The sequence below is a fragment of the Pan paniscus genome, chromosome 9, assembly GCF_029289425.2.
Source record: "Pan paniscus chromosome 9, NHGRI_mPanPan1-v2.0_pri, whole genome shotgun sequence".
Lineage (NCBI taxonomy): Eukaryota > Metazoa > Chordata > Mammalia > Primates > Hominidae > Pan > Pan paniscus.
In genome coordinates, this window is record NC_073258.2 from 118,671,862 (window position 1) to 118,686,791 (window position 14,930).

A 14,930-nucleotide genomic window follows, 5' to 3' on the forward strand; every position below is an offset into this window, starting at 1 on the left:
GGGGCTCTCCTTTGCTCACCGTGTATTCCCAGCATCCTGCACACTGCCTTGCACTGAGGAAATAGCCAGTGACCCTGTGTCGAATAGGGAATGACTGAATGAATATAGAGATGAATGTTGAAACTGGAACACTCTCTGTGGTAGGATGAAAATGGCCCCCAAAAGATATCCAGACCTAATCCCTTGAACCTGTGAGTGTTACTTTATATGGGAACAGTGTCTTTGTATATTGGGTCTTGAGATGGGGAGGTTATCCTAGATGATCAAAGTGAGCCCTGAATGCACTTGCATTGGAGCTCTTAAGAAATTTTTGGTATAAAAAAGAGGCAGGGAAAGATTTCACTCTCACACACACACACACGCACACACACGAAGGCTAGCCACCAGGAGCCAAAAGAGGCAAGGAACACATTCCTTCCTAGAAAATTCCAGCCCTGCCAGTACCTTGATTGCAGCCCAATGAAACTGATTTCAGACCCTCCAGAACCAGGAGAGAATTCATTCTGTCATCTTAAGCCACCCAGTGTGTGATAATTTGTTATAGCCTTGGGAAACAAATACACCTGACCTCCAAAACCCTCCTCACCCTGACCCCCAAAACCCTCCTGCCTTCTCCGTGTCTAAGCACGTCAGATTTATGGGGGATGGAATAATCTAGAATAATCTGAAATAATTTTAAAAGGAAAAAAGAAAAGGGGATCAAGAAGAAAGAGAGGAGAGGGTGAGTGTAAGGAGGGCTAAAGCCCGAGTGTGCAGGGGGATCATAATTTACTCAGAAGCTGCAGGAAGAAGAGCCCTATGTCCATGCCTCTCTCGACTCTCCTCCAGGGAATGTTCTCCACAAGTGGGGGAGGCTGAGAGTTCTCGAGTTCCCTGTCTGTCTCTCTGTCTGTCAGCCAGTAGCCATGAGCCCCATGAAGGAGCCATCCCTCACTCAGGTGGGCCTCACTCACTGGGCGCCAACCCCTCCCACACCGGCCGGGCATGCCCTTACCTGGAGGCCTGGCACTTGCTGTTCCCTTTGCCCACAACACCCTTCGTCCAGATATCCACACGGTTCATTCCTCACATCCCTTGGGTCCTCATTCTAATGTCACCTACTGGGGGAGGCCTGCTGCCCACTCTATTTAAAATGGAGGTGGAGGCCAGGCGCAGTGGCTCACACCTGTAATCTCAACATTTTGGGAGGCTGAGGCAGGTGGATCGCTTGAGCCCAGGAGTTCAAGACCAGCTCGGGCAACATAGGGAGACCCTGTCTCTATAAATAAACCTAAAGAAAAAAAGGAAAAAAAATGGAGGTGGGGGAGGGAAAAGGAAAAAAGGAAAAAAAAAGGCAGCCCTCCCTCCCTACTCCCTAAACCCCTTTCTTACTTTATTGTTCTCGGTGGCGCTTATCACTGTCTGACATGCTACACATTTCTCTCATGTATTGATTCTTGGTGTCCGTCTCCTCCTGCTGCAATGAACACTCCATGTGGCAGGAGTTTTGTTTGCTTTGTCTGCCTCGAATGAAGCCTGGTATGTGGCAGGAAATCAACAGCTATTGAAGAATAAACACTCTCAGAGGGTGTTTCTCCAGGAAGATGGAGGCGCTGGGGTGAGCAGATGGGAGCGGGATGATAAAGTCTCTGCTTCAGAAGCCACCAGCCCAGCCACGTCTTCTGCAGGTCCTCTGTGCCAAATGCAAACCCTGTCAAGGCATTTCTTACACTTTCTAGTAATTTTCATTCCCACAGACCCCACCCCTAGCTGCCTTGGGCTGTGAGCCTCCCACAGGGGGAATTGGCAGCACCCAAACACCTGCCAGTAGTCCCCAAAGTTGGTTCTTTCCCTGGCAGCCTTCCAACTGGCCCTACTGCTGGAATTGTCCCACTTGCTGCTTTTTGTCTGTGGCTGGTGTGCGTGGGGCTGGCAGGAGCAGTCAACAGGAATAGTTAGAGTCAGACCTGGGCTTACAAGCCAGCTGCACCACTTACGGAGTTACCTTGGGAAAAGCATATAACCTTTTTAAGACTCAGTTTCCTCCTCTGTAAAGTGAGAAGAGAAGACCTATCTCACATAGAATCAGAGGAAGTACATAGCAGCAAATTGCCCAGCACAACAATAAACCTTAGATTTCCTTTCCCCCACTCTTTCTAACTAAACATCCTCCAAGACAAACATAGTATCTTTTCTGTTTTTGTCCCCAGGTGCTTAGCACAGTGCCTGACACAGGGACTACTCAATGAATGTTTGCAGATTTGAGCTACTGACCCAAGAAGAAGGTGTGGCAGTTATGAACTTTGTCACCAAATTGGGATCTCAGAAGAACTGTGCAACTGACTTATGCTTTAGTATGTGGTGACCACAGTTGGCCTAGGGAGAAGAATTGAGTGGAGAGGGGGAAGTAATCTTGAGTCTGGGGCTTAAGAAAGTGGCGTAATAGCAAGAGGCTGTGACCAACCGCCATAAGTATCTCGCTTTGTGGGTGGACAGGAGGCCTCTCCTGGGACCAGTGGATGGGTGAGCACCCAGTAATCACAAGGAAACCCTTCTGTTAATGTATACGTATAGACACACGTAGTGACTGCTTACCAGAATTTCACGAATCTCAGCATCTATTTACTTCAGCTTTCCAACATTAGGCTGAGAATTTATTTCTACAATGTGCAACAATAAACATGAGTCACCTCTTTGAAACTTCATACTGTGCACCAAGTGTTGATCAAAACTGTGTATATTTCTGAATACGTATTTACTTAAATAACTTGTATGGGTTTTGAACACATTTACTAATTAAAGTTAAAAAAATTTTTTTTTGAGACAGAGTTTCACTCTTGTTGCCCAGGCTGGAGTGCAATGGCGCAATCTCAGCTCACTACAATCTCCGCCTCCTGGGTTCAAGCAATTCTCCTGCCTCAGCCTCTTAAGTAGCTGCGATTACAGGCATGTGCCACCATGCCCAGCTATTTTTTTTTTTTTTTTTGTAATTAGTAGATACGGGGTTTCACCATGTTGGTCAGGCTGGTCTTGAACTCCTGACCTCAGATGATCCACCCGCCTTGGCCTCCCAAAGTGGGATCACAGGTGTGAGCCACCGCACCTGGCTAGTTTAAAATTTTTAAAAATGTGAAGATGACCTCACCATATACAAGAACTCAAAGAATGCTCAGAAGAAATGCTAATTTTTTTCATGGTCCTGGTAATTTTCCACTGGAATTTTGGGGTGTCCTGAGAAGAGAGGCTGGGGTAGGACAGAGGGACAGGTTAGTGAAGACAGAAAGGGGGTTGGCTGCGGACTATCAGAGATACCAGCAGGACCTCCCCCACCAAAATCACCCAAACGTTGGCCTGTTTAAAAGAGTTTGGAAAAGGAGGTGAGAAGAACATCACCTGTCTTGTTCTTCTGTCCCAAAAGGTCAGATCGCCACAGAATGAATCTGGGGGCGAGGTGTGAACCCGCTATGCTCTTGAGATAGCTCTTCCTCTCTGACTTTCGTTTTCTTATAAATTATAAAACTTCACTACTCCTTAGGACTGCAGAGCTTCTCTTTTCATGCCCCCCTCCCACACATCCTCTGCTGGGCACTTGTACATGCTCACCATTTGTCATCCCTGGCTGGCCTCCAGTTACCATTCCTTTCCTTTTTTTTTTTTTTATTTGAGACGGAGTCTCGCTCTGTCACCCAGGCTGGAGTGCAGTGGAGCGATCTCGGCTCACTGCAAGCTCTGCCTCCCGGGTTCACACCATTCTCCTTCCTCAGCCTCCCAAATAACTGGGACTACAGGTGCCCACCACCACGCCCGGCTAATTTTTTGTATTTTTAGTAGAGATGGGGTTTCATTGTGTTAGCCAGGATGGTCTCGATCTCCTGACCTCGTGCTCCACCTGCCTCAGCCTCCCAAAGTGCTGGGATTACAGGTGTGAGCCAGGCACCTGGCCACCATTTCTATTTTTTTTTTTTTTTTTTGTGACAGAGAGTCTCGCTCTGTCACCCAGGCTGGAGTGCAGTGGCGTGATCTCAGCTCACTGCAAGCTCCGCCTCCCGGGTTCACGCCATTCTCCTGCCTCAGCCTCCCAAATAGCTGAGACTACAGGTGCATGCCACCACGCCTAGCTAATTATTTTTTTTTGTATTTTTGGTAGAGATGGGATTTCACTATATTAGCCAGGATGGTCTCCATCTCCTGACCTCGTGATCTGCCTGCCTCGGTCTCCCAAAGTGCTGGGGTTACAGGCGTGAGCCACCACGCCCAGCCCACCATTTCTTACATTTGTCATTAATTCTGTGAAAGAGGAAAGACTGTACTTTCAGTGTGTCCGGGAAGAGTGCTGGAATGGAAGCATGTAGGTAGATGACAGGAGCCCCCTGAAAGGATTCTAGGGTTCCATGGGGGGCAGGGAGACCTCCTGGAGCCTGGGGGACAGGGAGAAGAGGCTTCCCACTGTGAGCTGCTTAAGACATGTTTGGCCCAGCAGTGAACAGAAAGGAAACCCAATTTATAGGAAAAATGACAGCAGTACTAATATCCACAAGTATATAACACTTTAGAGTTTACAGAACACTTTAGATCTAAGCTGTTTCTTCTCATATCATAATGAAGTTACCTATTGAAGTCTAAACACCCTAAAAGCGCATGAGTCTGATAAGGCCAGTGTCTTACTAATTTTTGGATCCTACCATGCCTAGGCAAGTGTACTTAACAAATGTTTGCTTGCATTCATCCTGTCAACAACCCTGACAGGTTGGAAGAAGTGGTATTATCCTCGTTTTTTAGCTAAGAAATCCGAGACCTGGGGAATTCATGACTTACCCAAAGTCACGGATGGCAACTGACAGACCTGGGGCTTGAACCTCAGGCTTAGGTCTTCCCATTGAGCACTCGGGCTGCTGCCAGAGACAGGGGAGAATGTAGAGCTTTAAATCCTTGAAGTGAAGGAGCTGTAATTCAAGGATTTACAAGACATTTCTGCATGACAGAGGAGTGATTAGGATTTGTCTTCACATGGGAGTCTCCCTGTATTGGGTGAACCTTCTTAGTCTTGTCAATATAAAGTACATGCATACCCATTGTTCTGGAATACATCCTAGACATCTGTGATGGGTCGGAGACAGAGTCCTCAGACTGAAGTGTTACTGGTTTCATTTAGCAATGTCAGTGGAGTATCTCCTTAGCAGAACCATGCCCCTGGGGAATTACAGAATTTGTTTCCCAAAGTCTCAATTTAGGCTGTCCCATGGCTGAAAATCATTATCCTTTGTCCAGTCATTGTTCACTGCAGGGCAGGAGCCCAGACAACCGCAGGAAGAGCAGGCAGACCAAGTCTCTTCCCTTCCGGGCAGGAATGACCGAGGTAAGGCCCTGGATTGGGCCTGATTTGTCATTATCTGGGCCACACGGCTGCTGGCCCACCTGCAGGGTTATTTAAGGCCAAGGCAGGCTTAAGGCAACTAGCCCTATGTGAGCCGTTGGAGCCAGGTTGTACCTTCAGGATAGGTCTAGGAATTTCTCTTGAAAGATATTGATGTTCTTGCTGTGAATCATCTTGAGGCAAAAAGTTAAAAACAAAACAAAACAAGGTGGTCTTTGGGCAGGAAGAGGAAGGCCTCTGCTCTCTTTACGGGCAAGAAGGGTGTTCAGAGAGGCCTAGAGACTTCCAAAGGCAAGAAGTTCACTGGCCTCTCCCTGCCACCAACATTGCCAGAAGCTTAAGGAGGGTTTGCAAAATGCAGCTGAACTGGTGGGTGCTCTGAAACTACTGCTTTGAGCAGTTGTAACAGACTATCTCTTTGGTACTTTTGTTATTTGAGAGCTTCCAATAGCATTTTTTCAAAGGTGCTGGGCCTGTGTCCGTACTTCAAACAAACAGCTGCAGCTCAGAGGCCACCACCGTGAGACGCTCAGAGGTGAGCTGCAAGCCCTCTAGGATGGCTCTGGGATTGGAAACCCAAGAACACATGGACTTCCTGCATTTGTGGGATGGGAGTTCAAACTGTTGTTATTTTAGAATTAAGGGGAAATGACACCCTTAAAAACTGGAGAAGTCAAGGCCATCTGGGCTGCAGAAGGAAGACACGACTGTGTCTTGAAATGACACGAGATATTTCTGTCAATGTTCTGTTCTTCACTTCTTGCATCCCAAGTTCACAAAGCAATGACAATGGACTAAGTTCATGGACCAGGTCCACAGCCTTCCTGACAAGGTGATTTTCTTAAAATAATTCTGGGGGAGGGAGGTGTCCCAAGTACAACCAAAGGCCCAGTTGTCCCGAGATGGTGTGGTGGGCCTCAGCACAACATACAACCCAGAGTGAGGCCAAACACATCCAGGCCATGAAAGAAAGGGGCTAGATCCCTCTAGTCAGCGTGCTTTTTGCTGAATGTTTCTACAGACCTCACTCCCTCTTGTGTCCGGAATTAGTGGGTTCTTGGTCTCACTGACTTCAAGAATGAAGCCGCGGACCCTCGCTGTGAGTGCTACAGCTTTTAAGGTGGCGCGTCTGGAGTCTGTCCCTTCTGATGCTCAGATGTGTTCGGAGTTTCTTCCTTCTGATGGGTTCGTGGTCTCGCTGGCTCAGGAGTGAAGCTGCAGAGCTTTGCGGTGAGTGTTACAGCTCTTAAGGCAGCGCGCCTGGAGTTGTTCGTTCCTCCTGGTGGGCTTGTGGTCTCGCTGGGCTCAGGAGTGAAGCTGCAGATCTTCGCGGTGTTACAGCTCATAAAAGCAGCGCGGACCCAAAGAGTCAGCAGTAGCAAGACTTATTGCAAAGAGCGAAAGAACAAAGCTTCCACAGGGTGGAAGGGGACCCGAGCAGGTTGCCAATGCTGGCTGGGGCAGCCTGCTTTTATTCTCTTATCTGGCCCCACCCACATCCTGCTGATTGGTAGAGCCAAGTGGCCTGTTTTGACAGGGTGCTGATTGGTAAATTTACAATCCCTGAGCTAGATACAAAGGTTCTTCACGTCCCCATCAGATTAGTTAGATACAGAGTATGGACACAAAGGTTCTCCAAGGCCCCACCAGAGCAGCTAGATACAGAGTGTCGATTGGTGCACTCACAAACCTTGAGCTAAACACAGGGGTGCTGATTGGTGTGTTTACAAACCTTGAGCTAAACATAAAGACTCTCCGCGTCCCCACCAGACTCAGGAGCCCAGCTGGCTTCACCTAATGGATCCCGCACCGGGGCTGCAGGTGGAGCTGCCTGCCAGTCCTGTGCCGTGCGCTCGCATTCCTCAGCCCTTGGGTGGTCGATGGGACTGGGCGCCTTGGAGCAGGGGGTGGTGCTCCTCGGGGAGGCTCGGGCCTCAGAGGAGCCCATGGAGTGGGTGGGTGGCTCAGGCATGGCGGGCTGCAGGTCCCGAGCCCTGCCCCGCGGGAAGGCAGCTAAGGCCCGGCAAGAAATCGAGCACAGCGCCGGTGGGCCGGCACTGCTGGGGGACCCAGTACACCCTCCGCAGCCACTGGCCCGGGTGCTAAGTCCCTCATTGCCCGGGGCCAGCAGGGCTGGCTGGCTGTTCCGAGTGCGGGGCCCGCCAAGCCCACGCCCACCCGGAACTCCAGCTGGCCCGCAAGCGCCGCACGCAGCCCCGGTTGCCGCTGGAGCCTCTCCCTCCACACCTCCCTGCAAGCTGAGGGAGTGGGCTCCAGCCTTGGCCAGCCCAGAAAGGGGCTCCCACAGTGCAGTGGGGGGGCTGAAGTGCTCCTCAAATGCCGCCAAAGTGGGAGCCCAGGCAGGGGAGGTGCCGAGAGCAAGCGAGGGCTCTGAGGACTGCCAGCACGCTGTCACCTCTCACTCTCACTTGAGAAGCCATTATCAGTTACCAGAACACTTTGTGTCTGGCTTTACAACAGCCCAGATTCCAATCTTGCCAACAGCTAATAGAGCCAAAGCGACCAGTTCCAGGGTGCACGACTGGTAGTGACCAAGCTGGGGCTAGAAGTAGGTCTGTTGGTTTTGATGTACCCAGGCTCCTCCCACCTAAGGCAATGACCAAGAACAGTGTCCCAGGCAGATTATAGGAATGAGAAGGCTCTTAGCCCCAGCTCTGCTGATTTAAAGTAATTAGCATGGGCATTCCTTCACCTGGGAGATCAGTACTTCTTCCCCTTCCCCCTAAACTGATGGGCATGACAACCTCACGCAGTCTTCACAGTTCCACAAACTTAGCTGCTATGGTTTGAGAGCCAGAGAGTTGAGCTTCGATCTGGAGACCAAAGTTTTAATTCTGTCACTAACTAGTGAGTTACCCTGGCTACTCACCTTCATGCTCTAGATTTCCTCTTCTATTTAAAATGCAAATCTGCCATATCCCTCTCCTGCCTAAAACCCTTCACTGATGCCTTTCACCCACCCAGCTAAAGTTCTAGGAACTCCCCACTCAAGCCTGAGCCACCACACAGAGTCGAGAGGAATGTTGAGAATGGGGTTTTGTCCCTTCTGAGCTCTTTGGTGCTCCTCCAGGGGGGAGCCAGGGAGAAGGTGAAGGGATGTGGACACTCATTAGGTTTGGCAGCTGGAGACTTCTCCCAGGGCCGTTGCTGGGGCTGGGCGAGCCCCTCACTGTGCATCTGCAATTCTCCTGGACCCAACAACTACCAAGTTTCCTACCCACACAGTTTCCTTCTCTGTGTCTCCTTCTTACGGTCAGTTCCCTCTGTGTCTCTCTCCCTGTTATGTGCAGCTCTGACACAGTGATCACAAGTCCTGGAACTTCCCTACTCACCAGTCGAGGGACAGAAACTGCAAGTTACGCTTGTTAGCACACTCAAACACAGACTTCCTGCCAAGTCAGATGCCCATCCGACTCCCCAGGCATGCCCATTTAACAGCATCATCCTGAGCACCAAGATAAAGTCAAATGAAAATGAGACAATGGAACCACCCAGAGCCCAAAATCTGCCCTCAAAATTTCCCAGGGTAACCCTAGGGGCAAGATGTTCACGCAGCAGGTTCCCTGGTTCCCTGGGCTAGCCACATCCCTCTACCGTCTACAAGACTCTCAGCCCTCAGCTGTTCCTCCTCTCTTGCCCTCCCCCTTGTCTTTTTCTCCAACCCCGTTCTCTCTTTCTCTCAATCACTTGACATTTGTCTCTTGCAAGAATTCTTCCAAGATTCAGAAGGGCACTGTTCACATGGTAGTAAAAGCATGAGCTCTGCAGTCAAACAGACCAGTTGAACAGGCTTCTAGCTCTGCTACTTACTGAGTGAATGACATGGCCAAGTGACTCAGTCTCTCACCTCATTTTCCCATCTGTAAAACACTGATAATGATGCTTATCTCACTGAGTGGTTATAAGGATTAAATGAAATAAGGTTTGCAGATTATTTAGGGTAGTTAACACTAGCTGCTATGAAAAAAACTTCACAATCTCAGTGGCTTGAGAGGGTTTACTCCTCACCCAATCAATAGGCTGATGCAAACTGGGTGTCTTTTCTGCACAGCTGCCCTCCAAGAGGTGATTCAGGGGCCCAAGCTCCCTCTATTCCCTTGGAGTCCTCCACTGGACACCTCCAGATGGCTGGCAGAATAGCAAAGACAGAGTTAGCAGCCAGGCCTGGAAGTGGCACCCATCAACTCAACTTTACAGTGCTTAAAAGCCAGCCACATATTCTACTTAACTGCAAGGGGGACTGGGAAATATAGTTGCCCCATGTGCCCAGGAAGAGGAACTGGGATTACTAAGCATCTGGCCATTCTCTGCCACAACATGTGAAGTATTTCACATAGTGCCCGATAGGTCATAAAAACTCAATAAATATTAATAGAAGATATGGCCAGGTGTGGTGGCTCACGCCTGTAATCCTAGCACTTTGGGAGGCTAAGGCAGGAGGATCGTTTGAGCCTAGGAGTTCCAAACCAGCCTGGGCAACATGGTGAAATGTCATCTCTACCAAAATAAAATAAAATAAAATAAATTACCTGGGCATGGTGGCCTGCACCTGTAGTCCCAGCTACTCAGGAGGCTGAGGTGGGAGGATCACTTGAGCCTGGGAAGTAGAGGCTGCAGTGAGCCAAGATCAAGCCACTGCACTCCAGCCTGGGTGACAGAGTGAAACCTTGTCTCAATAAATAAATAAATAAATAAAAATTAAGAAAAAATTTAAAAAGAGAAGATCCTTTAATGATTGCCTCCTATCATATGTCTCTCTACTGGTGTGAATACCAGAATACACAGAACTTTAGGGTGGACTTTTCAGAACACTGAAAACAAAACAAAATAAACATGTGGATTCCGTGTTTCTTTTTCTTCCTTTTCAAGTATAGTAATCACACGCCTGACGTAACTCCTATTCTGGGTGCTCTCCATGAGGCAGCAGGATACATTGGAATAGCCTGCATTCAAATCCTGGCTCTGCCCTGAGCTAGGTATTAACCTATGTTAGCCACTGTGGTTTTCTCATCTTAAAACAAGAGTGCCAGTTTACCCACTTTCCAGGGTTCTTAAAAAATGCCATATTCCCTAATCTCCAAGTAAATACTTCCTTCTGTCTGGAATACCCTCCCTATCCACTCTTCATTAGCTACCTCCTATTCCTCCCTCAAGTCTCAACTTAGATGTCACCTCCTTCAGGAAGTTTTCCTTATCTTCTATCCCAAGTGTGGTTTAGTGCCTCTGTCTTTTGTCCAGTCAGCCTGTACTTGCCTTCCCAGAGCACTTACCACTGTGTATTAAAATCTCTGTTCACTTTCTGCCTCTGCCCAGATTGCTTCTTGGGGAAAGGGACTTAGTTTTGATCACCATTTTATTCCTAGCATCATTATAGCATCTGGCCCACAACGAGTGTGCAGTAAATATTGTCATATGAACGAATTAAAAATTTTGATCCTCCTTCAAAATGGTAACGCGTAAGACTCTTATATGTCAACAAAAAATAAAAGTAAAGACAAGGTCAGGAACTGGCCAGGTGCGTTGGCTCATGCCTGTAATCCCAGCACTTTGGGAGGCTGAGGCAGATGGATCACTTGAAGTCAGGAGTTTGAGACCAGCCTGGCCAACATGGTGAAACCCCGTATCTACCTAAAAATACAAAAATTTCGCCAGGCGTGGTGGTGGGTGCCTGTAATCCCAGCTACTTGGAAGGCTAAGACATGAGAATCACTTGAACCTGAGAGATGGAGGTTGCAGTGAGCCGAGATTGTGCCGCTGCACTCCAGCCTGGGCAACAGAGAGAGACGCTGTCTTAAAAAAAAAAAAAAAAAAAAAAAAAAATGCCGGGCGCGGTGGCTCACGCCTGTAATCCCAGCACTTTGGGAGGCCGATGCAGCCATATCACGAGGTCAGGAGATTGAGACCATCCTGGCTAACACGGTAAAACCCCGTCTCTACTAAAAAAATACAAAAAATTATCCGGGCGTGGTGGCGGATGCCTGTAGTCCCAGCTACTCGGGAGGTGAGGCAGGAGAATGGCATGAACCCGGAAGGCAGAGCTTGCAGTGAGCCGAGATCGGGCCACTGCACTCCAGCCTGGGTGACAGAGCAAGACTCTGTCTCAAAAAAAAAAAAAAAAAAAAAAAATTCTGGAAGAAACATCACAGTGTCTTTCTCTTTTAAAAGGTCAGGGGGAACTAAGTAGTTGTTTCAGAAGGCAGCCACACCCCTTGGGTCATGACAGGGTACTCCTGAGCAATTTACCATCTTAATTTCTCACTTGAGCAACAGAGAGTATAAAAAAAATCTTCACACATTAAAAAAGCCTGGGGCTTGCCCTCTCCACTCATCTGGGGGTGTGGCAACAAGAGCTGTCTCCTGAGGGTGGCCCAGGCTGATGATGTGTCCTGGTAGGCCTGCAGATATCACTCTCCCCCATCCATGTAGCTGAGGCACCCCTGCCTTCGCTGACTATCGTCAAGAGTGAGGTCTTTCTAGTCCCAATGTAGACTCTTAGATACAGGATGGGATCTCCCAACTCCCACCCCCAGCCAACCTGGCACACTTTCAGTCCAGGCCACTGGGCAGAGAGATTTCCGCTCTGAAAATATTGAAATAGGGTTTATATCTCCACAAACCATGGGGATAATGCCTCACTAACTCCTAGACCACGCACAGTGCTGGTGTCACACACCTAAGTTAGGGGCCCTTTCTCAAAAGCTGCAGTAAATAAGGCCCTCCATGTGGGCATTGGGCACTGCCAGGGAAACCTCCCAGGAGCAGGTGATAGTTACAGGAGGCAGTCAAATGCCTAGGCAGATAGGGCGGGTCCCTGGTGAAACCCCACCTCCAAGTTGAAGACAACTTAAAACCTGAAAGCCAAGCTGCAAGTTAAATCTTCAGACCAGATTGAGAACCTGTCTTCCCATTTGGCACGCTTTCCTCTGATTGATCCCCACCCTTCACCTACTTTACATACACCTACCCTTTCCTAATTGGTTTTCTACACTGTCGTACCCACCTTTGAGTGGTGTCTTCACTTTAACCTTTTTTGCATACTCACAAACCAATCGGCATGCACTCCCTATTCTGAGTCCAGAAAAATCCCTGGATCCAGCCACACTGAGAAAAAAAAAACACCCAACTGTGGGAGTGGAGAACCACCCCCCTCCCCATCCCCTCTCTGCTGAGAGCTGGTCCATCACTCAATAAAATTATTCTCTGCCCATTCTCACCCTTCAACTATCAGCGAATTCTCATTCTTCTTGAACACAGGACAAGAGCTCAGGAACAAATGAAGGTACAAACTACAATACAGGCAGGGTGGGGTATGGCCGGGTGGGTGGGGCAGCAGGCCTGTAGTGGGGTGTTGCTGGCCAGAAATGTCCTGAGCCCCTCTTGTTTGGTTTGTCTGAGAACAAGGGCAGGGCTCGAGGGATGCACACACAGTCCCAAACACACATATGCACTTGGCAAACAGACGACGTTCTCCACACCACAATGAAATCCAAATCCACAGACTGGCCACTGCAAATCATATATGACTGCAAGTGCATGCACACACACACACTTTGAAGCAGGTGTCAGCCTCCAAGAAAAAGTGATGGACAGTCTGTCTTTCATATCCTCACATATTTGGTTCACCTGGAGATGGCCTCAGATGAGCCAAGTGACACAGAGGTGCGAGAGACTGAGGACGTGCTGAGGAGTTACCCAGCACTCCAGTAGTGCTATTACCCAACACAAAAATTGGTCTGAATATCAGATTTCAAGCAAGCAAGGGAAACCCAGAAGAGACAGGGAGAAGTCCTTATGGAGGCTAAAGCAACTCCATGTTGGATGCTAATCCACAGTTTTGGCCGTGTTGGCTTCGGAGCCTCCCAGAAGACCTCTGAGATTCCCAGTTTATCAATTGCTCCTTGTGTAAGTGCAAGCACTTACTGTAAATCCGGCCCTTAGGTCAAACAACCTTGATGTTATCATACTTCAACTGTCCTACACATCTTTTCTGAATCACCCTTCCCCTGTGGTCTATAAGCCCTGGTCCTGGGGGTGAATCGTGGAGACACAAACGTAGCTTCTGTTTATAAGTCCTTATTAAATGTTTTCTTCTAAGAAACTGGATGTGTCAGCCTGTAACCTGCAAAAGGATCTGGCTGCTCTCTGCTTGTAGAAAGAATGGATAATAAAGGAAAATCTGCTAGCTGCCATGCTAGCAGGGGAAGAGCAGCAAACAATTCCACTCTTCAATTCATGGGGGGAACGCAGGGGTTTTTTAAGAAAGGATCTGAAATGCAGAAAAGGCAAGGGGGAGGTTAGGAGGTACCAGGTGGCGTGACTTGCTCCAGTGGTCCTCTTTAATTATTGTCTTATTTGGTGGAGGGGCTGGTGCAATCGTGGATCCTGCCAGGTTATAAATTAGTTTACTCTTCAGCAGGGTATATGTTCAACTCCTGAAGTAAGCTTTTGTTGGAGAGAGAATTCCGGAGGTGCCTGGTCCCTATCAGGACGCAGCTCCTGAGGCATCTAAGGAAATATATGACCAGATAAGAGCATAGCGTGTGCTTAACAAGCACGTAGGTAAATAAACGTGCGTAAGGCATGGGAGTACAGTATGGGACAGGAAAGGGAGTGGAGGTCACAGCACGTCCTGAGGCTGTTTTAAGATGAGAGGTAACATACATGCAGTTTGTCTCAAAATTATATCTTGAGGCCCAGAGGAGGAAGAGAAAAAAGGAAAGAAGAGAAACTAAGTTTAAAACATGGTTTAAGGCTGGGCGCGGTGGCTCACCCCTGTAATCCCAGCACTTTGGGAGGCCGAGGCGGGTGGATCACCTGAGGTCAGGAGTTCGAGACCAGCCTGGCCAACATGGTGAAACCCCGTCTTTACTAAAAATACAAAAATTAGCCCAGGCGTGGTGGCACATGCCTGTAATGCCAGCTACTCGGAAGGCTGAGGCAGGAGAATCGCTTGAACCTGGGAGACGAAGGTTGCAGTGATCCGAGATCACGCCACTGCATTCCAGCTTGGGCGACAGAGCGAGACTGTAAAAAAAAAAATAAAATAAAATAGATAAAAAAATTTTTAAAATCGCGGTTTGAGGCTCAGCTGCTGAGCTGCTGGTTAAAAGCCTCTTTCTTGGGTCTCTCAGCTTCCTGGGACTTTGGGGGCAGGTCTGCATAAACTGCTTAGTTGTGGACCCCCCTCCAACAATTAGGTAGGGGACTACTCAGTATTCATCCATCGGTGTCCTCAGACCCCCAGACGGGGAGGCCCTGGGGCAACGCCAAGACTCACACCGGCGTCCTGGCGCCTTTGCCCTCAAGGGCCTGCAATTACCTCCTCCCCATTCGGAGCGGCCGCGGCCACATCCTTAACGCCAAGCCGGCACTCCAGGCAAAAGCGGCTCGGACGCCCTCACCCCACCTTCCGCACTCAGGGCCGAGGCTGTGCCTGGCCACCTGCTTCCCAGCACATGCACACACGCGCGCGCGCACACACACACACACGTACCCACGGCCGGCCGGGCTACCCGGACCACTTTGATCCGAAGGCACTGGAGGCCCAGAGGGAGGG